At 39.9% G+C, this 21,573-nt stretch overlaps 1 protein-coding gene across 2 annotated transcripts in view; it reads right to left on the bottom strand.

Annotated features, from left to right (window-relative positions):
* The window catches only part of LOC126276092 (putative tyramine receptor 2), a 1,721,495-nt gene that overhangs the window by 1,441,163 nt on the left and 258,759 nt on the right, over positions 1–21,573 (bottom strand). The window contains exon 3 of one of the 2 annotated variants that reach the window (XM_049977251.1): positions 4,773–4,838. The exons of the other annotated variant lie outside the window; for it this stretch is intronic. The gene's annotated coding sequence lies outside the window, so the exon portion shown is untranslated. The remainder of the gene's footprint in view (positions 1–4,772; positions 4,839–21,573) is intronic. 2 annotated transcript variants of the gene reach the window in all.

Below are 21,573 nucleotides of genomic sequence, written 5' to 3' on the forward strand. Positions count from 1 at the left end.
ACCATGTCCCGCCTTCTGTAATGTCCAGGGCACCATCATGAATCGCGATGATTTCAGTCGCCTTTGAATGAAACTGTCATTTATGCTCATCTCATTGCGTATTTCTTTCAGCTACCTTCCGTACTACACTGCAGGACTAAGTCCTGTGTATGCTCCAAGTTTCATAGAGGTATATTACTTGGCAGATTCACACACATTGCGAAAGCTACTTTAAGTTACTTTCGTCCGTGAATTTTGCACACCTATATAATTCCTTACACGGATTTTGAAGAAATTGTCTCCCTGACATTTACATAATCCCAGAATCAAATGAACTCGTATTGGAAATTATCATACGTTGCGAGTTATTAAGTTTCAGTCATACGATTACTTTAACTACATCATTCTCCACTATGGTAAATGCTGTTCGAATCCCACACTTAGCAATTTAATAAGCACTGTTTTGGTACATTAGTAAAATACGATTAAGGGAGATATACATGGTGGACCTGATTTTGTGACAGTCGTTATATTTGGCATCTCTATTACACATACAGGAATCAGACCACGCGACATGAATTCTAACGGACGGAGCCTACTATAATTGCCTCTGTGGCAACTTCCTGTTGCGCACATTGTTTTGTTTTTACAGGACGAACAAGAGTAACCAAAATCTTAGACGTTTGATAAGCTGACGGAATGAGCATGCACATATACATGTGTAGAAAGACGGAGAAAGGGTCATGCAGCAGCCTCAAGCCTATTCAGATGGAAAACAATGCATTTATTACATGACAATGATAGCTCTGGTGTTCAATGGAGCCTGTCTCCCGCCCATGACAAACCGTCACGTCACAATGGCTCACCTACTCAGTGAATTTCAACAGTTTTTATGGCCTAAGGAAGCTATATTTGGTAGTGTTTTACTCTTTCTTACGGTTACTGCTCCATACATGAAGAAGGCAGCCGAAGGCCCTTCAGTAAGTTTTCCACAAATGATATAAGTAGCCTCTACATACACGGTTTACTAAGAGGATGTGAGCAGATATGTATATTGTATCCTCAGGTGGACAGCCTGGTCTCAAATGGCACAAAGTTGTTTGTGAAAGCACAAACAAGAGTTGTTTCGTTCACAGTAAGAAATCCTGATTTCGCACTTCCAACTAGACCCACAGTCACTCGTTGGAGGACATGGTAGGAAGCAACAGTGTATCATGTAAACAGCTCTGAAAATTTTAAGTCGGTGACTGGTGAACTAAATAAAGGTAACACTTCTTCAACTGAAATTCTTTACAACGTATCAAAAATGATTCAAATGGCTCTGAGCACTATGGGACTTAACTGCTTAGGTCATCAGTCCCCTAGAACTTAGAACTACTTAAACCTAACTAACCTAAGGACATCACGCACATCTATGCCCGAGGCAGGATACGAACCTGCGACCGTAGCGGTCGCGCAGTTCCCGACTGTAGCGCCTACAACGTATCCAGCGACAGTACACTAAAGAGTCAATTGCCTTACATCTCTGCAAATTTGGGTATTTTGTTTAATTCTATTTTTAAAAAATGGAAACATCAAACACGTTGTTAAACTGAGACAGTAAACGAAGTGCATGACATTGAGAAAAAATTAATTCAGTCAAAGGCCCAAAAGTGGAAACTATCAAAGAGAAATTAAAAAACATATTTGAAAAAGGGGTGCATTTCATACTACACAAAAACTTGCCAAGTTTTTGGAACCGTAGGACGTTAGTGAAATTGAAAATGTGAGACAGTGAAGTTCCTTTGATGAAATACACAAGACTGTCATCATACGACGTTGAAAAGTCGTCCTCCCAGTATGTTGTTTTTAGACAACCAGAATCGGTTTGTGATAGAAAACTTGGAGAAGGCTTCTGTGGCTAACTGCAATAGTGAGATATTTCAGTTCACCATTGCGTCAACGTGACTGATAAGTGATTCCTTAACGTAACTATTTACAGTTTTGTAATATTGAAACAAAATATTTTTGCGTTTTATGCATACTTCTTATATTTTTCCTAGATAAGAACAAAATATTTTAAACCCTTTTAGTACATGAAAATCGGTTCCCTAGGATCACCAGCATAATGCTCTCCTTTTCATTTGGAATCCTGGACGAAGACAACATTTTGGCTCCTAAAAGCATATCAGTACTATTAACGTTTTCTTAAAGGCTTTCCATACGAAACGACGCTGGTGTGCGAAGGATTAAAATTGATTAAAATTGTATTTTGTCTCAATTGTTCGTAAGCGTAATCTGCCGAAAAAGAGCAAGGCATACGCCGACTGGATTTCGATGTTTCATTGTCCAATCTGTAGTATAAATCCAGAGGGAGGGTTACGCTGTTTGCGAGAGAAATTGAAAACGATATCAATTCCAACTGTATAAAATTGGATCAGATGGGTGAAGCAATGCGTATGGAAAACCGCCTCAACGAACAAACTGTGAAATATTTTCAAAAGTCTTCCACTTCGTACTAGAAAATTAATTTTAAAGGTTAGAAGTGCAATGATACTGAATGCCATATATCGCTGTAATTTCCTAGAAATAAAGGCCACCGTGTTTTCAAAATATTGTTCATCTATAATCCCGAGGTTCAAGGCTATGTTATTGTGTGACTGTGATGAATAAATAGGAGCAATGTAAATGGACGAAAGGAAATCAGAGTAACTGTTTGTTGCTCTCGTTAGGATTTTAAGTACTGGTACAATATTTCACAATTACAGTAATTGCCTTTAATTGTGTTAGAATATGTCACACATTTCTATCTGATATGATTCTTCATTAGAAATGCTTTTTCTAATCTTACAAAAACATTTCCGTGTTAATGTCAGTTGATACATAAAATAATGACACAGAGGCTCATACCTGGATATGGCTTTCACTTCAATACCCGAAATAAAAATTTCTAACGTAGCACTCTACGTCAAATTTCCATTATCTTAATGCTTTGGAGGACAGATAGTCGTTAACAGGTAATCAATCAAAACAGTATTACGTGCTGCGTTTAAAATATTATAAAATGTATTCTAGGGCCTTTTGTGAGGTCAAGAGGGTAAAGCGATACAATATTATAATATACTTGTCCGGTATAAATTTTTTCTTACCAAGTGGAAATTTCAGTAGACGATATTTATTCAGTGAAAGCCTCATTGGGGGATATCACATTATAAACATTCTGTAAGTCTGTCACATTCATGTAAATCAGTGGTTCCCAACCCCCTCCCCCCTCCCCAAGAGCAATTACATTTTCTACTACCCCTATCCCCGTCCTTTGCCGTCTTTTGCGCTCCCCCTCACCCACATTACCACCAAATTTAGTACCTAATTAAACTGCAGAATAAAAGACTTTTCTTGGAACACTTACTTTCCTTAAAAAAAAAATGCAATATGAATGATAGTTTGTGTGTGTGTGTGTGTGTGTGTGTGTGTGTGTGTGTGTGTGTGTGTGTTAGAATGACTCGCCTCCCAAGCAAGCTGGCCCCGATTCGATTCCCGGCTGGGTTGGAGATTTTCTACGCTCAGGGACTGTGTGTTGTGTTGTCCTCATCATCATTTCATCCCCATCCCGGTGCCCAAGTCACCCAATGTGGCGTCGAATGAAATAAGACGTAGCGGCCGAATAGGGGCCTAACGGCCGACGATGCCACACGCTCATTACCATTTTTTGCGGTAGAATGAATGACAAATGACTTCGTGGTGCATCGCAAACGCTGCCCACAACTCATTCTCAGATACGAACGATTCACAGAAAACACTTGTCACAAGACAAATTTCTCCTGTGCTGCTACTCGCCATTGCGGCAAGTGTGATATCCACACTGCAACCCCATTTAAAATTAACAAAGGAAGGCACTATACTTTAGGTTCATAAATCACTTCATTGCTGCACTCCTTACGTATGAACTAGCAGAAATTTGAAGGGTTTAGGCTGTTAATGTTTTGTGCCTGACCACAGCCACTAATTGAAATAGGAATAATAATAATAATAATAATAATAATAATAATAATAATAATCAGAGGAAAACGAAATCTTAAGACAGCCACCAGAACAAGCACAAATAGAACACGAAGTAACACACATGTTAGACATAGAAGAAAAATTTCAGCTGACATATATAGAATACAAAGACACAAATACAGACATTAGACCATTCTTGCATAGACCACCAAAAAACCCACAAGTCGAAACAACAATAACAACTATCAATACAATCATACACAAGAAAATAAATGAAAATACAACTATGGAAGAATTACAACTACTGGTTTATATAGGATCTCTCAGTACACTAAATATACACACTAGGCAGATATCAGAACCAACTAACACACAGAAGAAACCCATAAAAGCAGCATGGCAACACAGGCTACAGATCAGAACAGTAAAACTGAGAAAAGAAATCGGGCAGCTAACACAATTTATAAGAAATGAAATAGCAGACAAAAAACGAGAAAGGTTAGGTAAAATATCACAACAAGAAGCGATATAGCAATTAGATGAAAAGAAGCAGAAATTACTAGCATTGGCCAAACGACTTAGAAGATACAAAAAAACGTGGAACTAGAAGAAAACAAAACCAAACATTCACACAAACCAAAAGAGATTTTACCAGACAATAGATAAAACACACATTGAAATAGACAATCCACCAAACATAACAGACATGGAACACTGCTGGAGCAAAATATGGTCAAACTCGGTACAACATAACAGACATGCACCGTGGATACAAGCAGGAACAGACACATACAAGATGATACCACAAATACCTGAAGTGATAATTTTGCTACATGAGGTCACCCGAGCAATTAATTCTATGCACAATTGGAAAGCCCCTGTAAAGATAAAATAGCAAAATTCTGGCTAAAGAAGTTCACCCCAACACATTCACATCTAACTAAATTGTTTAACAGTTACATTGCATACCCATACACATTCCCTGATACACTTACACATGGAATAACTTATCTGAAACCTAAAGATCAAGCAGACACAGAAAACCCATCAAAATATCGTCCCATAACATGCCTACCAACATTATACAAAATATTAACTTCAGTCATTACACAGAAATTAATGACACATACAACTCAGAACAAAATTATAAATGAAGAACAAAAAGGCTGTTGCAAAGGAGCATGAGGATGTAAAGAGCAACTGATAATAGATGCAGAGGTGACATATCACTCTAAAACGAAACAAAGGTCGCTACACTACACATATATTAATTACGAAAAAGAATTTGATACTGTACACCACCCATGGTTACTACATATATTGGAAAAATACAAGGTAGATCCTAAATTGATACAGTTACCAAACATAGTAATGAAAAACTGGAAATCCACACTTAATATCCAAACAAAACAAATTATATTACATCACTGCCTATACAGATTAAGCGTGGAATATACCAAGGAGTCTCATTAAGTCTTTCCTGGTTCTGTCTTGCTCTGAACCCACTTTCCAACATGCTAAACAATACAGATCGTTGTTGTTGTTGTGGTCTTCAGTCCTGAGACTGGTTTGATGCAGCTCTCCATGCTATTCTATCCTTTGCATGCTACTTTATTTCCCAGAACATACTGCAGCTTACATCCTACTGAATCTACTTAGTATTCATCTCTAATTGTCTCCTTCTACGATTTCTACCCTCCACGCTGCCCTCCAGTACTAAATTGGTGATCCCTTGGTGCCTCAGAACATGCCCTACCAACCGATCCTTTCTTCTAGTCAAGTTGTGTCACAAACGTCTCTTCTCCCCAGTCCTATTGAATACTTCCTCATTAGTTATGTGATCTACCCATCTAATCTTCAGCATTCTTCTGTAGCACCACATTTCGAAAGCTTTATTCTCTTCTTGTCCAAACTATTTATCGTCCATGTTTCACTTCCATACATGGCTACACTCCATACAAATACTTTCAGAAATGACTTCCTGACACTTAAATCTATACTCAATGTTAAAAAATTTCTCTTTTTCAGAAACGCTTTCCTTGCCATTGCCAGTCTACATTTTATATCCCCTCTACTTCGACCATCATCAGTTATTTTGCTCCCCAAATAGCAAAGCTACTTCAAGTGTCTCATTTCCTCGTCTAATTCAATCAGCATCACCCGATTTTATTCGACTACACTCCATTATCCTTGTTATGCTTTTGTTTATTTTCATCTTATATCCTCCTTTCAAGACACTGTCCATTCCGTTCAATTGCTCTTCCAAGTCCTTTGCTGTTTCTGACAGAATTACAATGTCATCGGCGAACCTCAAAGAATTTTTTCTCCTCCAGGGATTTTAATGCCTACTCCGAATTCTTCTTTTGCTTCCTTTACTGCTTGCTCAATATACAGATTGAATAACATCGAGGAGAGACTACAGCCCTGTCTCACTCCCTTCCCAACCAATGCTTCCCTTTCGTGTCCCTCGACTCTAATAAATGCCATCTGGTTTCTGTACAAATTGTAAATAGCCTTTCGCTCCCTGTATTTTACCCCTGCCACCTTCAGAATTTGAAAGAGAGTATTCCAGTCAACATTGTCAAAAGCTTTATCTAAGTCTACAAATGCTAGAAACGTAGGTTTGCCCTTCCTTAATCTAGCTTTTAATATAAGTCGTAGGGTCAGTATTGCCTCACGTGTTCCAACATTTCTACGGAATCCAAAGTGATCTTCCCCAAAGTCGGGTTCTATTGGTTTTTCCATTCGTCTGTAAAGAATTAGTGTTAGTATTTTGCAGCTGTGACTTATTAAACTGATAGTTCGGTCATTTTCACATCTGTCAACACCTGCTTTCTTTGGGATTGGAATTATTCAATTTTTCATGAAGTCTGAGGGGTATTTACCTTCTGGTGAGCAAGATGTATGAAACAGGCTAGAGTTTTGCTCTCCCATGGCCGTCAGTAGTTCCTATGGAAAGTTGTCTACTCCGAGGCCTTGTTTCGACTCAGGTCTTTCAGTGCTCTGTCAAACTCTTCACGCAGTATCATATCTCCTATTTCATCTTTATCTACATCCTCTTCCATTTCCATAAAATTGTCCTCAAGTACATCGCCCTTGTATAGACCCTGTATATACTTCTTCCACCTTTGTGCTTTCCCTACTTTGCTTAGAACTGGGTTTCCATCTGAGCTCTTGATGTTCATGCAAGTGGTTCTCTTATCTCCAAAGGTCTCTTTAATTTTCCTGTAGGCAGTATATATCTTACTTCTAGTGAGATAAGCCTCTACATTCTTACATTTGTTCTCTGGCCATACCTGCTTAGCCATTTTGCACTTCCTGTCGATCTAATTATTGAGACGTTTGTATTCCTTTTTGCCTGCTTCATTTACTGCATTTTTATATTTTCTCCTTTCATCAGTTAAATTCAATATTTCTTCTTTTAGCCAAGGATTTCTACTAGCCCTCGTCCTTTTACCTACTTGATCCTCTGCTGCCGTCACTACTTCATCCCTCAAAGTTACCCATTCTTCTTCTACTGTATTTCTTTCCCCCATTCCTGTCAATTGTTGCCTTATGCTTTCCCTGAAACACTGCACAACCTCTGGTTTAGTAAGTTTATCCAGGTCCCATCTCCTTAAATTCCCACCTTTTTGCAGTTTCTTCAGTTTTAGTCTACAGGTCATAACCAGTAGATTGTTGTCAGAGTCCACATCTGCCCCTGGAAATGACTCACAATTTAAAACCTGGTTCCTAAATCTCATGAAACCTGTCAGTATCTCAAGGCTTCTTTCATGTGTAGAGTCTTGTTCCTCCTGCCAGCGAACTTCACTAATTCCCAGTATATCTAACTTTAACCTATCCATTTCCCTTTTTAAATTTTCTAACCTACTTGCCCGATTAAGGGATCTGACATTCCACGCTTCGATCCGTAGAACGCCAGTTTCCTTTCTCCTGATAACGACGTCCTCTTGAGTAGTCCCCGCCCAGAGATCCAAATTGGGGACTATTTTACCTTCGGAATATTTTATCCAAGAGGACGCCATCCTCATTTAATCATACCGTAAAGCTGCATGCTCTCGGGAAAAATTACGGCCTTAGGTACCCCTTGCTTTCAGCCGTTCTCAGTACCACCCCAGCAAGGTCGTTTTGGTTAGTGTTACAAGGCCAGATCAGACAATCATCCAGACTGTTGGCCTTGCAACTACTGAAAAGGCTGCTGCCCCTCTTCAGGAACCACACGTTTGTCTGGCCTCTCAACAGATACTCCTCCGTTGTGGTTGCACCTACGGTACGGGTATCTGTATCGCTGTGGCACGCAAGCCTCCCCACCAACGGCAAGGTCCATGGTACATGGGAGCAGGCACTACAAATTATGGATACAATATTACTGGAACATACAAACACAGAATCTCACATTTGCTATACATGGATGATCTAAAACTACTGCCAGCAACAAATCAACAACTCAACCAATCACTAAAGATAACAGAAGTATTCAGCAATGATATAAATATGGCTTTCAGAACAGACAAATTTAAGAAAAATAGCATAGTCAAGGGAAAACACACCCCAAGATGATTACATATTGGATAACCACAGCGACTGCATAGAAGCGATGGAAAAAACAGATGCCTATAAATATCTAGGCTACAGACAAAAATTTGGAATAGATAATACAAATATTAAAGAAGAACCAAAAGAAAAATATAGACAAAGAATACTGAAAACAAAATTGACAGCAAGAAACAAGACAAAAGCTATAAATACTTATGCTATACCTACTCATTTGGAGTAGTGAAATGGAGTAACACAGACCTAGAAGTACTCAATACACTTACACGATCACAATGCCACAAATATAGAATACTTAACATACAATCAGCAACAGAAAGATTCACATTAAGCAGAAAGGAAGGAGGATGGTGATTTATCATATAAATACATCGGCTTCACCATTGCAATTTCATAACGACTTCTACAACCCTTTAGATCACATAACATCAACAGATACGAAGAAAGTAAATTTGAAAAAGAAAACACTACATGGCAAGCACCTGTATCATCTAACACAGCCACACATCGATCAAGACGCATCAAGCACATGGCTAAGAAAAGGCAATATATACAGGGAGACAGAAGGATTCATGATTGCAATGCAGGATCAAACAATAAACATCAGATATTACAGCCAGCATATTATTAAAGATCCCAATACCATAACAGATAAATACAGACTTTGCAAACAACAATTAGAAACAGTAGATCTCCTCACAAGCGAATGTACAATACTAGAAAATACAGAATACCCTAGAAGACATGACAATGTAACAAAAATAATACATCAACAACTTGCCATACAACATAAACTAATAAAACAACACGTTACAACATACAAATATGCCCCACAAAATGTACTGGAGAACGATGAATACAAATTACACTGGAACAGAACCATTATAACAGATAAAACAACACCACATAACAAACCTGACATCATACTCACCATTAAAAAGAAGAAATTAACACAACTAATCGAAATATCCATACCGAATACAACAAATATACAGAAAAAACAGGAGAAAAAATCGAAAAGTACATCCAACTGGCTGAGGAAGTCAAGGACATGTGTCATCAGGATAAAGGTGACATTATACCAATTATACTATCAACTGCAGGAGTCCAACCATACAATATCCACCAGTACAGCAACGCAATACAGCTACATCCAAACTTATGCATACAACTACAGAAATCTGTAATTATTGATACATGTTCAATTACCCGAAAGTTCCTAAATGCAATGTAACATATACCGTACAGTTAAAAGGAAGTCACGCTTGATCAAGGTCTGCGTCACTTTTAATTTTTTACCAGACATATCGTCTGAGAAAGGAAAGAATAATAATAATACTATGTAAAGCATTAAAGTAGCCTTTATATAGTCACTGCTGTGTCGTACTCTCAATTAATTCAATTACCTGTTTCGAAGCGAGTAATGAAGAATTATCTGGACCACTGCAGGGTCTATCTACAACTTCGAGAAGACATTTTCTTGAGATATTTCCTTAGCATTTGTTACGTAAATGCCTTACTTTTATCATCAGAAATGTGTAGGACTAAGCACAACATGTGTATGACGACTATTGAGGAACCTGTAACCGCCACTACATTAATGCTACTAACTGAGAAAAATTATTACTAATATTTTATATAATCAATACTAGAGTCTTACAAAATTGTGATAATATTAATGATCTTTTGAAAATAACTTAGTTTTGTGACTGAAACAGAATGGAATCATTTAACTTTTAGCTCTCAGAAAATTTCATCTTAACTGTCAGAGGATAATTACCCAGGTTGGGAACCACTGATGTAAATGAACTAATAAATGTAATTTGGGTCACAAGCTGCATCTAGATTTAGGGGAAGTCCACTAGAGGGTTACGGTTTGTTTTTCTGCTGCTGATGAAGTAGCTGAACGAGGCTGAGTGGAGAAATGGAGAAGCAAACACAGGACCATGCTTTACCACAGAGGGGTCTGAAAGCGGTGCAACTGACGCGCTTGGCAGCTTATTCCTGATAACCATCAATTTTCAGGGATACAATAAATTTTTTGTATTATCTATAAAATTTAGTTATTGTAGTACGATATGTCTCGAAAATGCCAGACTTATTTATACAAAAAAACGCAAAAAACGCAAATTTAGATGCTGGCCAACCCCTCGCCCCCCTCCCCACCCCCTTTCCTGCACAAGTTCTGCGGAAACCCAAGCATTAGTAGCGATTGGAACATACCAGGCAGCAATCGTGCATTTATACGTAATTGAATACCAGTGCTTCATCATTGTATGTGCTTAAATAAATCTACAAACTGATCTGATAATACGCGCAGACAACTCAAGTAATTTCTGTAGGACATAGTGTGTGTACGCAGAGTAATATAACCGATTTTCTTCCATAACGAGAAAATGCAGGTATAAATTGGTTCATAGAGGCTCAGGAGCGTTCGAATTACATAAATCTCCGTCTGCCTCGTGGAGTCACTTCATCAGCAGCGGCGAGAGAGTTTGGGGGGGAGGGGAGGAGGAATGCTTCTGTTGATATGGCAAATGAAACGGTACCAAGTGTTGCGTAACTGACGCCATCGGGCTGTCTGCTGGTTGTTTGCATGATATTATAGGAGGCGGAAGTCGTTCTATTTTAGCAATCATGGAATTTGATCGCGACAACGTTGTTGTTGCTAAATTAATAGAACAGTAAGTTTCAATGCCGGACAAGATCTGGGTTCCTTACCTACTGTTTGTATCTATGATGTATGGAGAGAGTAAGAAGAATGCAGTTCGTTCTTGTGCCTCGTTCTTGTTCCTCTCTTGCGCCAAGATTTTCATCTCAGAGTAGCAATTAAACGTTCCATAGTGTCAATGTTACACCGTCAGCACCTCTATTCGAATATATAGGGTGAATCACTTAAAACTTGAGCCACAATTATTGCCGAAATGGAAAGTGCTGTTGATGTGCGGCTTTCACAGAATCGTGACAGTCAGGGACTCGTATTGTTAGCCAACAAACAGATTTAAAAATAATTAAGAAGTGTACATTTTGTGCAAACATACACTTTTTTAAATGGAGACATGGCTTACTGACACTAAGAAACTAAAAGCGTGGTAAATTATAATGTCAGTGGTGTTTGTTGCGGGATTATAATGTGAGTCATGTACGAAATACCGTATTTTGAAAAGTTTCGTCACACACTTGTTTGTGCTATTCAACCTGCATAGTTGCTAGGTACGATATTGTTATGTTAGCTTACAGTGTGATTGTCCCTTCCTTGAGTGCATTGCGACATGCTAGTCATTTAGTGTGTAATAGTCCACGTAGTACGGTCTGAGAGGACGATGGAATTTACCAAAGTAGAATCAGCCGACGTGCTCATGGTGTATGGAGAGTGTAGGAAGAATCCAGTTCGTTCGTGTAGGTTTGTGACAAGAGATCCCAACAGACGTCAACTATCTCGGCAGCTACTTATCAGCTTTTTCAACTACTTACGTTAAGGTCGTAGTGTAACACAAAGACAATGTAGCGGAAGGAAACAGGGGGAAATTACTGTTCTTGCTGTTGTAGCAGTTGATCCGCCCGTTAGCACCAGTGCAATCGCACCAGGAAGTGGCACGAGTTACACAAGTGCCCTGCGCATTGTCCATCGACATAGGATCCATTCCTATTATATCTCTCTCTCCATCAAGAGCTGCATGGAAACCATTATGAGAATCCTGTTACTTCTATATATGAGCATTAAGAGAGGGTACTCCAGATGTATTATGAATCTTGTTTATTGATGAAAGCACATTTACCAGTCATGAAGAGGTAAACCGCAGAAACATGCGTTATTGGTCTGTTGATAATCCCCGTTGGCTTCATGAGGTGGAACGTCAGCGTCAATGGAGTGTAAACGTGTGGTGCGGGATAGTAAATAATCATCTCATAGGCCCGTTTTTCATAGACGGATCACTGATCGAGCATAAGTATCGCTGCCTCCTCCCAGACCATCTTCCACAGATGCTAGAAGACGTTGCTCAGTGGACTAGGAGGAACCTGTTGCACCAAATTTGAAGGCTGTCCACACCACGCACGAAGTACTACAGCTTGTCTTAACGAATTGTTTCCAAGTCGTTGGATTGGACGCAGAGGACCTGTACCTTGGCCGACCCGTTCCTCAAGTTTGACGCCTGTAAACGTTCTTCCGTGGGGAAAGGTGAAAGACGCTGTCTTCAAGGACACACCAACTACAGCCATGATAAACAACGACCTCTTATCGCAGCCTTCCCGGACATCTCGGCTGATGCGCTAGCACGTGTGCAGCAGTCGTCCTGTACCAAACGGAAAGCGTGTACTGCCGCTGCCGGTGGTCATTTTGTACACAAAGTGTGATGGTCAGGTGTCTCGTTACTAATAAGAATCCACATAACTAGTGTATGGACATTTGTTGTCCTTTAATGTTTGCTAACACAGGTATTGTACAAATGTTGAAGTGGGAACTTCTCAAAATACGACATCTTGTAACCGACTCGCACTAGAATAGTGTAACAAACACCACTAACATACTAATCTACCTTCCTTTTAGTCTTTTAATGTCAATAGGCATTGTTCTATTCAAAAAGTGTGCGTTCGTACGAAGCATGTACTTTCTAAGTGTTACTGCAATCTGTTGATTTGCTCACAATACGAGGAACTGACAAATTCCGTGGAAACCGTACAGCGGTGGCCGAGCAGTTCTAGGCGCTTCACCCTGGAACCGCGCGACCGCTACGGTCGCAGGTTCGAATCTGCCTCGGGCATGGATGTGTGCGATGTCCTTAGGTTAGTTATATTTAAGTATTTCTAAGTTCTAGAGGCTGATGGGCTCATATGTTAAGTCCCATAGTGCTCAGAGCCATTTGAACCAAAACCGTGCATCGATAGCACTTTTCAGCAAATTTGCGGTTCAAGTTTTAGGTGGTTCACCCTGTACACGTTTTTACCAGATTCCACTGCCGTCGGCAAAATGTTGATGAAAGGATTGGTATCTAATATTGAGCTCCACAATTCATAACCGTCCCTAAACTGTAACTCTGTTCTAGCGCAGTTTTTAGAAAAAAATATGTACACATTTGAGAGATGGGATGGCTGCAGTTAATATTACAAGCCAGGGAAAAGCTGACCTAGCCTGAAGATTCATGGCACGCGTTACAGCACATAGAGAACAGGGTGCAAGTGCGTCGCAAACCACATGAGCTAATGCCGTCCACCTCTCACTGACCCCTCTGGGTGGTGTTGCGAGAATTCTCGTATGGGGGATGTTTCCATAGCATAGAAGCAACGACATAGACATCAAGCGCTTCAAAGCGTGCATCCGTTTCTCCCCCAGATGCTACGCAACATTTCCGTCCATCAAAAACGTGCAACACCCCATCGTGCTGGAACTGTAAGACCCAGTGCTCCAGTTGTGTCAAATTGGTTTCAGGAATACTACATAGACATTGGGAGCCTGCTCCCACCTAACACCAATACTATTGAGCACTTCTGGGACATCAAGCGAGATGTGTACATCTGGGACCCACTTCCAGCCAACATCTGTGGCCTGTGGGAGGCAGTGTGTGGATAATCATCAAACTAGATCACCCCCTCCCACCCGTAACCTCCCCAACCCCGGTCACAACCACCATTTTCCTGAATCAGGTGGAGTACGTGCAACGAAATATGGGTTCATGCTAATTAGGGACTCTTAAACTAAGTACGTGTTTACAATAAAATTGTTCCTGAGTTTATCAATCGAAATGAACTCTAATGTGTGTATTTTTCCATCACCAGCGTTTTATTCTATAATACCAAAGTAATACACTCACACTACAATGTAACACATTAGTGGATAGTGTACATATTGATTAAAATGTTCTACGAAAATTATAAATTGTAATAATCATCATAATACGGTAACTATGCATTTATAAAATGTCATTTTAAACCTGTGGTGTACATATTCACTGCAGTGGACAGCTGTTAATATCCGTTTCTTTGGCGTTTTCTATCAGTCCTGAGGCTGTAAATTCGCGCAGGGCACTGCACCATTAAGAAGGAGTACCCACTACAGTGGGCTGCATGCATTTGCAGCCTCAGGACTAACGCCAAGAAAGCCAAGGAAGCGGCCACCAACAGCTGTGCTCTATATTACACCTGTGCACCAAGGGTTAAATGTAATAATAATGGCTTGTTGGTGTGAACTTTCCCGGGATTCAGCTGGAATGATACAACAATGAACTATGTATTGATTCCGAGTCATTAGCAGAAAAATACTACTTTACTGCATTCAATGTAGAAAGTTAAAACTATGGCAACATCAGTTAAATGGGTCCCACTTCTTTTCTGAAAAGAATTTAGTTTTAAAGAGTCCCATTAGCATGGTATGAAGATTTTGTTTACATGAATGAGAACAACGCTGCAACAGGGCATTCTGAACTGGCGGAGGTGTTCGACTAGTCTGTCATCTCATATTACATACAGAACCGGTTATGCTCTTGTCTTTGTGTTGCCTTTTGCACTTATATTTCTGAAGCTACAAATAATTCCGAAACGCTTTATGCATACCTCGTTCAATAAAGCCTTTTTTCTCCCGCTGCATCACTTTTTATGCGACCTAGCCATCATGTCCACTCGTATTTACTAGAATGATTGCTAGCGTCGTGCGTGACTTTATGTCGCTTCATTATTATTTGTTATACTGTTTCATTTTGGCTCCACTCTGGTGGCAGGCTGCGAAACCTTGACGCGGAAGTGCAATTAGTACTAGAACTAAAGATGTGTACCTAAAACTAACAAAAAATTATTGTGCATACTTCCAATGTGATAATTAAGGTTTTCTAATTACCCTTCGTTGTACATATTGTCAAACTCAAATCTCTCAAGAGAAAGTAGGTACTGCGATATTAGAGTAAGAAACACCATTAAAAAATTTATTCTTAAGCATCGTTAATCACAATCAAAATGTGCCAAAAGGCGCTTTTGGACTAAAAGTATCCTTTATCGTTTAGATATGCGGCACCAAAATGACGTCAAGAGCCAGCCGTGGTAGCCGAGCGGTTCTAGGCGCTTCAGTCTGAAACCGCGCGACTGCTACGGTCGCAGGTTCGAATCCTGCCTCGGGCATGGATGTGTGTGATGTCCTTAGGTTAGTTAGGTTTAAGTAGTTCTAAGTTGTAGGGGACTGATGACCACAGATGTTATGTCCCATAGTGCTCAGAGCCATTTTAACCATTTTTTGACATCAAGAGATGTCCAAAGTAACATTATTATATGATTACAAGAAATCGTTTTACACGCAGATAATAAGCTAAAGAGGTGAGACGATACGTTGTGGGAAAGTTGTCACAGATTGATGTCTCCATTTTACGAGGATGAGTCAATAAATAAGTTGCAAACTCCAGGATATCTCAAAAAGTCTTAAATTTCTCGCCTATGCGTATGTAGAATGTTGTAATTGTAACACAAAGTCACACAAGAAGAATACGACCATATTTCAAATCAACAGCAGTACTGCACAATTGCTGTATTTGTCACTAAATAAAAAGCCAGAAGTTGAAAAACCAAAGACTTTATTTGAGACCTTCATCAGATTGTCTGGAAACCAGAAATACGTACCAAATAACAGAAAATGTAACCATACAAAGAATATAGGAAAAAGTATGAAACTACAGTATCGTCAAAATTAAACATGTGAAATATACTACACCAACATCTTCCTGATCATATATATAAAGACAGTGGCGAGCTAAGGTTCCTTGACGCGGAACAGCAGCTGTGTACCATAAAGACAGTATGTAATAAACACACCTGTATGGAGGATTAAAAACTAGGTACATCGCATTAACCAGGAAGACAATTTAGGCCAACAGACGGCGGTGTTGAATAAACAAATAGCGCCCGTAGCGACAAAACATTTTTTTTTTCTTTTTCATAAGAAATGTAGTATACAAAATAAAACATTCATAAGAATTGACAAAGTGTGAATAATAAAATGAACAAAGAAGAGAAATAAGACAAAAAAGCCATAAGTGTACACTGGAAAGTCAATAGAACAAAAATTCGAGAATCAAACCTTCGGGCAAAATTACGTAAATAAAACAAGTGAAGAGAGCAATATAAAAAGGTACAGTAAAACAGAAATAATGAAACAATTATAAGACAGGGCAAGGACTTAATCCCTTACGAGATTAGGTGAGGGCAGCACACATCGTGTGAAAGGTATATACTACTTATTCCGCTGCCAATGGTTATGATCTACAGTCAGTTCAAGATGGTGGTGTGCCATGAGTGTACCCGACTAGAACGACGAGATTCTTGGGAGTCGAGGGATTGTCCGCAGATCACGTCCATCCCGACGTTTGTCCCCCCCCCCCCACCCCCCTCCCAAATGTTTAGAACTGTATTTCATGAAAATTTGTCTGCAGTGGTGGGACACATGAATTCAGCTAGGAACAGAAAAATCACAAACACATCCCGTCCGCGCTGGTTACACGATGATGGATATCATTTCCACGCCTAGGAGTATTTCGCAACCCTTATGACACAGTGGTCTTGTGGGTTACAGCAATTTAAGGAACCAAAAATTTCTTATATCCTGAGAGGGCACTGGTTAGATGCGAACGCTGCCACAATAATTCTGTCGTGCAGTGTTTTAGTCTCTCGTCGAACGATGGGATGCATGTTTCGGTTTACAGTTGGAGTATGTTGAAAAGCATAATAAATTTCAGGTTGGTACAGGTGGCTGTTATGTCTCTATTCCAATTTGCGCGCTTATTTATTGCCACGCTCTCGTATATGATAATACGTCACGCTCTTATTTATTGACACAGCCTCATATACGATAATACGTCACATTTTAGGAGTCTCGCAGATCGATTATGGCCTCGTTATCTTTCGTGCAGCAGTCGATAAGAAGCCTTCCACTTGGTTAGAACTTCAGGACTGAGAGCTGCGAATGAAGTTTGTAAGATCTGGCTCACACGAAAGGCACGGCACCGTTCAACCAATCTCACGCGAAGTGTGTAGGCTGAAACCTTTCACAGTTGCCACTCTTCCACTCCCATCACCGGCTTTAGGCTTCTGGTTCAGGCAGCCTGATGTCCTGTGAGACCGTTTATTACATGTTGTGACTTTGTACTTTTCATTTTTTGTGGTTACGTGAGTAACAATATCGTAAGTAAGATAACGTTTCTAGTCCGACAATGTAAAAAGTAATGGTGACTCGCTTCTGTCCGTAGAGATGGTGACACATGATATTGCTGCAACTTTGAATACAAGCAAAAAGGTGTTGCCAGACCTAGCAAAGAAATGTCACAGAAAGATCAGAGAACATTAAAATCATCGAAGCTGGAGATTCCAGAGAAAAATTTGTAACGTTAAGGCTGATAGCTAAATTTTATTTCTGAAGATCTACTCGTATTGATCATAATTAATGTCACAGAAGCAACATCCGACAGTCAGCGAATTACACTGAAGCGTCCAGGAAACTGATATAGGCATGCGTATACAAATTCAGAGACACGTAAACTGCTATAATACGGCGCTACGGACGCAATACCTATATAGAGAGATAGAATCTTTATACCACCTCATAGCTAAGACAATAAGCTCAAATGGTTCAAATGGCTCTGAGCACTATGGGACGTAACTTCTGTAGTCATCAGTCCCCTAGAACTTATAACTACTTAAACCTAACTAACAAAGGACATCACATACATACATACATGCCCGAGGCAGGATTCGAACCTGCGACAGTAGCGGTCGCGCGGTTCCAATCTGTACCGCCTAGAACCGATCGGCCGCTGCGACCGGCAGACAATTAGAGCCTGGCACAGTTGTCGGATTGGTTACTGCTGTTACAATGGCAGTTTATCAAGATTTAAGCGAGTTTGAATGTGGTATTACAGTCGGCGCAGGAGCGATGGGATACAGCACCTGGAAGGTAGCGAGGAAATGGGGATTTCCCAGTACGACTATTTCACGAGTGTACCGTGAATATCAGGAATCCGGTAAAACATCAAATCACTGTCATCGCTGCAGCAGACATTGATGGAGCCTGGTATGGCGCTAAAAGCATGAGGGATTTTTATGATTCTTAGCTCTCAGAAATGGCATGTTGGAAGTTGAAAGCAACTGGAGGTGAGCCCATCCCTTAGTAAATGTTGCTGGACAGGTCCACAGCCATACAGGGCACACAATGCAGCCCGTTGTCGAGACAGGTCCAGCAGAACAATGGCGCACTACCTGCCGTGGCGCCAGCAAAGGCCTCAAGGTCTCAAGGAATGTGTCTACACAGTGGAGTCATAAACTGGGCATTGTGTGCAGAGCCACGCCCAATAAAAATTCATAGGTCTTTCGTGTTCGCTGATAGCGCAAATAGGGCAGTGAACCACTTACCATGGATGCCTCGGTTGTATAACAAAAATCTGGCGTCTGCATCTGAGAAACGTTTGGAGATAGAATCTTTATAACACCTCATAGCTAAGACTAACGAGCTCCAAAGCACAGGCGATTTAGATAAACATCTTTGAGATTGTATCTGTTCGCTTGTTGCCATGGGAAGAGACACGACTTCTGAATGAATCAACTTTCCCCTCTGTGAAATTTAAAAAAAAAAAAAAAAAAAAAAAAAAAAAAACCCGGTAATTGGCGTTTTTTTTTTTTTTTTTTTTTTTTTTTTTGGAGTCCTGGGTTTCTTACTTCTTGCCCTGGTTCGACATGAGTTTGTGCTGTTGTGGAAGGGTAGACTTTGAGCCTGTAATTGGCTGAAGACTTGGTGAAGGCGGTGTTGCCCGTACGTTTTCCGGGAAAACGGATTTATAATAATATTTTTTTTTTTAACTGAAGAGGTGCGAAGCATTCAGGTGTTGGATTTTTATCTGGAAGCACTTCTGGTCGAAGCTCTGGCATGTGTGGTTGGTAGTTGGGACCTGTCCTAAGACTGAGTCCACTTACAAGTAGTTTAGACTGGTGAGCCTGAGGTAATGTTCTTACTGTATTGACGTGTGACTTCAAACATATCTGACTACTCGTTTACCGAGGGCACTTTTATTCGCTTTTGGTTAACCAATCTTGACATTTGGTATCCTTGTGCACTCTGTCGTATAAGTGAGCCAAATAGGTCCTTGATATCACCAGCAAATGAGTGTGTCACACACTGAAATCCACTGTGATTTCAGTGCTCTTTTAGAGAGTTAATTGCGATACATCTGTCTGATCACCAGAGCATGTGATTTTTGCATTTCTTTCCTGGCCACGACCGCTTCATAGGTGCCACCTCCACGTCTCACCTCCGCCGCACACATCTCCCGAGGTGCAAGTTACATTGCCGCATGACGTAAACAGGGTAACGCACTGCCACTGTCACGGCGTACAGGTTTCAATCACCACTTGGTCTCAGCTTCACCTGTGAAGGGTAATTTCCGTAGATTTGATCAGTCAAAATCTGCTCAGCGTCGGATCAGTTCAGCTTGCGTTATCCACATTTTTAGGGCCAGAGTACTTGACACAATCCACTAGTTAAACTGTTTTTGCCTCCCAGGATCCTTGTCCAGTGTAGTCTTAATTCACCTGTTAGTTGTTTGCGGTATTCAATAAATAACTTGTTTAACATAATTTATGTCTGTCTTGGGAAAATAAATGTAGTTAGTATACAAAAATTTTGCCTACATTCTCAGCTGTTAATCAGTCCCACCAGGGTTACCTTTCGTAGTGTGATCTTAGTGAACTGAAGATTTAGTGAATTTTAGCGACTTGAATGAAATGTAATATTGTGCTTGTATTTCGTGTAGGAGGTCGAAGTTTGGCTCCACGCCATCGCGCACTCCTGCTGAATTGTCGATTTGTAATACGTCCTATTTAGGTATTGTGTGTTTCGATAGTAGCAATTTCTGATCTTGATCACATTAAAATACAGAGGCGCTATGCTCGCCCAGTTTTAGAAAAGTCTTTGTCGTTCTGCCTCTCGTTCTGCATTACGAGAATGATTTACGATATCATGCACGGCGATTTAGATTCCCTATCCTGCTGCTGATTATTGGGTAGATAACTTATTGAAATATGTATCGCCTTAAATAAAATATATTTGCTACAATTTACGTCAGAAATATTTTGTGTTCATTTAGAACAGTACCTAAATTTTTAACCATAATGCCATTTGAATGAATATCTTTTCTGATGCTCGTGAGTGTTAAAACTTTCCTTTGTGTATAATGTATGATGTATATGTATGGCTATATGACGCGGCAATCAACTAAGCGGTGTAAAGTTCATTTACGTGTAACATATTTTCGAACCTACATCTTCATGATTTGTTGTAAGCACTATATCCTTTTGTTGCTTGCAAATAAAGTGATATGTCTCATTGCCATTAAGTCTACAGATTGAAAAATCAAGTATTAAATAATTTGTTCCGCTTTTGAATACATTTCCCTACGACAAGATAAGTTTTATTAAGTCGCATATTGCAGATCCTACAGTACTCTTGAACAGAATAAAAATTATTGGCCTTCAGAGCCTCCTCTGAATCAGAACTGTAGCTTTACAACGGAAGTATATCGGCTTGAACAGGAATTCGATGTTCCAATTGTATTTAGAAGCTTTACATAGCATTGTGATGATGTTGAAAGCATCTCATTAAGTCAATCTTAGTTTACCTTCAGTCGGATTTTAAAAACGTAGATGAGGTTCCTCAATAAAATGCCGGCAACAATCGGCAAAATCACAATAGGCACATTTGGCGAAAGCAATATCTAGATTGTACTTAGAACCGCAGTCTTGAGTTGCAAAATGAAATGCCACTTAATTGAATTCAGCAAAATGTGCGGCAGCATTGTACCCAACTACCTGCGAGGAACATTGAAGCATAGGCTGATACACTGGAGCAACAGCAGGTTATGAATAATTGACTACATCTTCAGTATGAAAATTCTGTTTCTTAAATTAGTGTCGAAGTCACTGCTGAAAGTCCTTATGGAGTCTATTAGCCTTCTTGCTCATATTTTATTTTGCTGGAAGAATTGTGCATTCAAATGGCTTTACATATTTGGTTGCCTTGGTGGAATGGTCATGCTTTCA

This window comes from Schistocerca gregaria, chromosome 1 (assembly GCF_023897955.1).
Source record: "Schistocerca gregaria isolate iqSchGreg1 chromosome 1, iqSchGreg1.2, whole genome shotgun sequence".
In the NCBI taxonomy this organism is placed as follows: domain Eukaryota; kingdom Metazoa; phylum Arthropoda; class Insecta; order Orthoptera; family Acrididae; genus Schistocerca; species Schistocerca gregaria.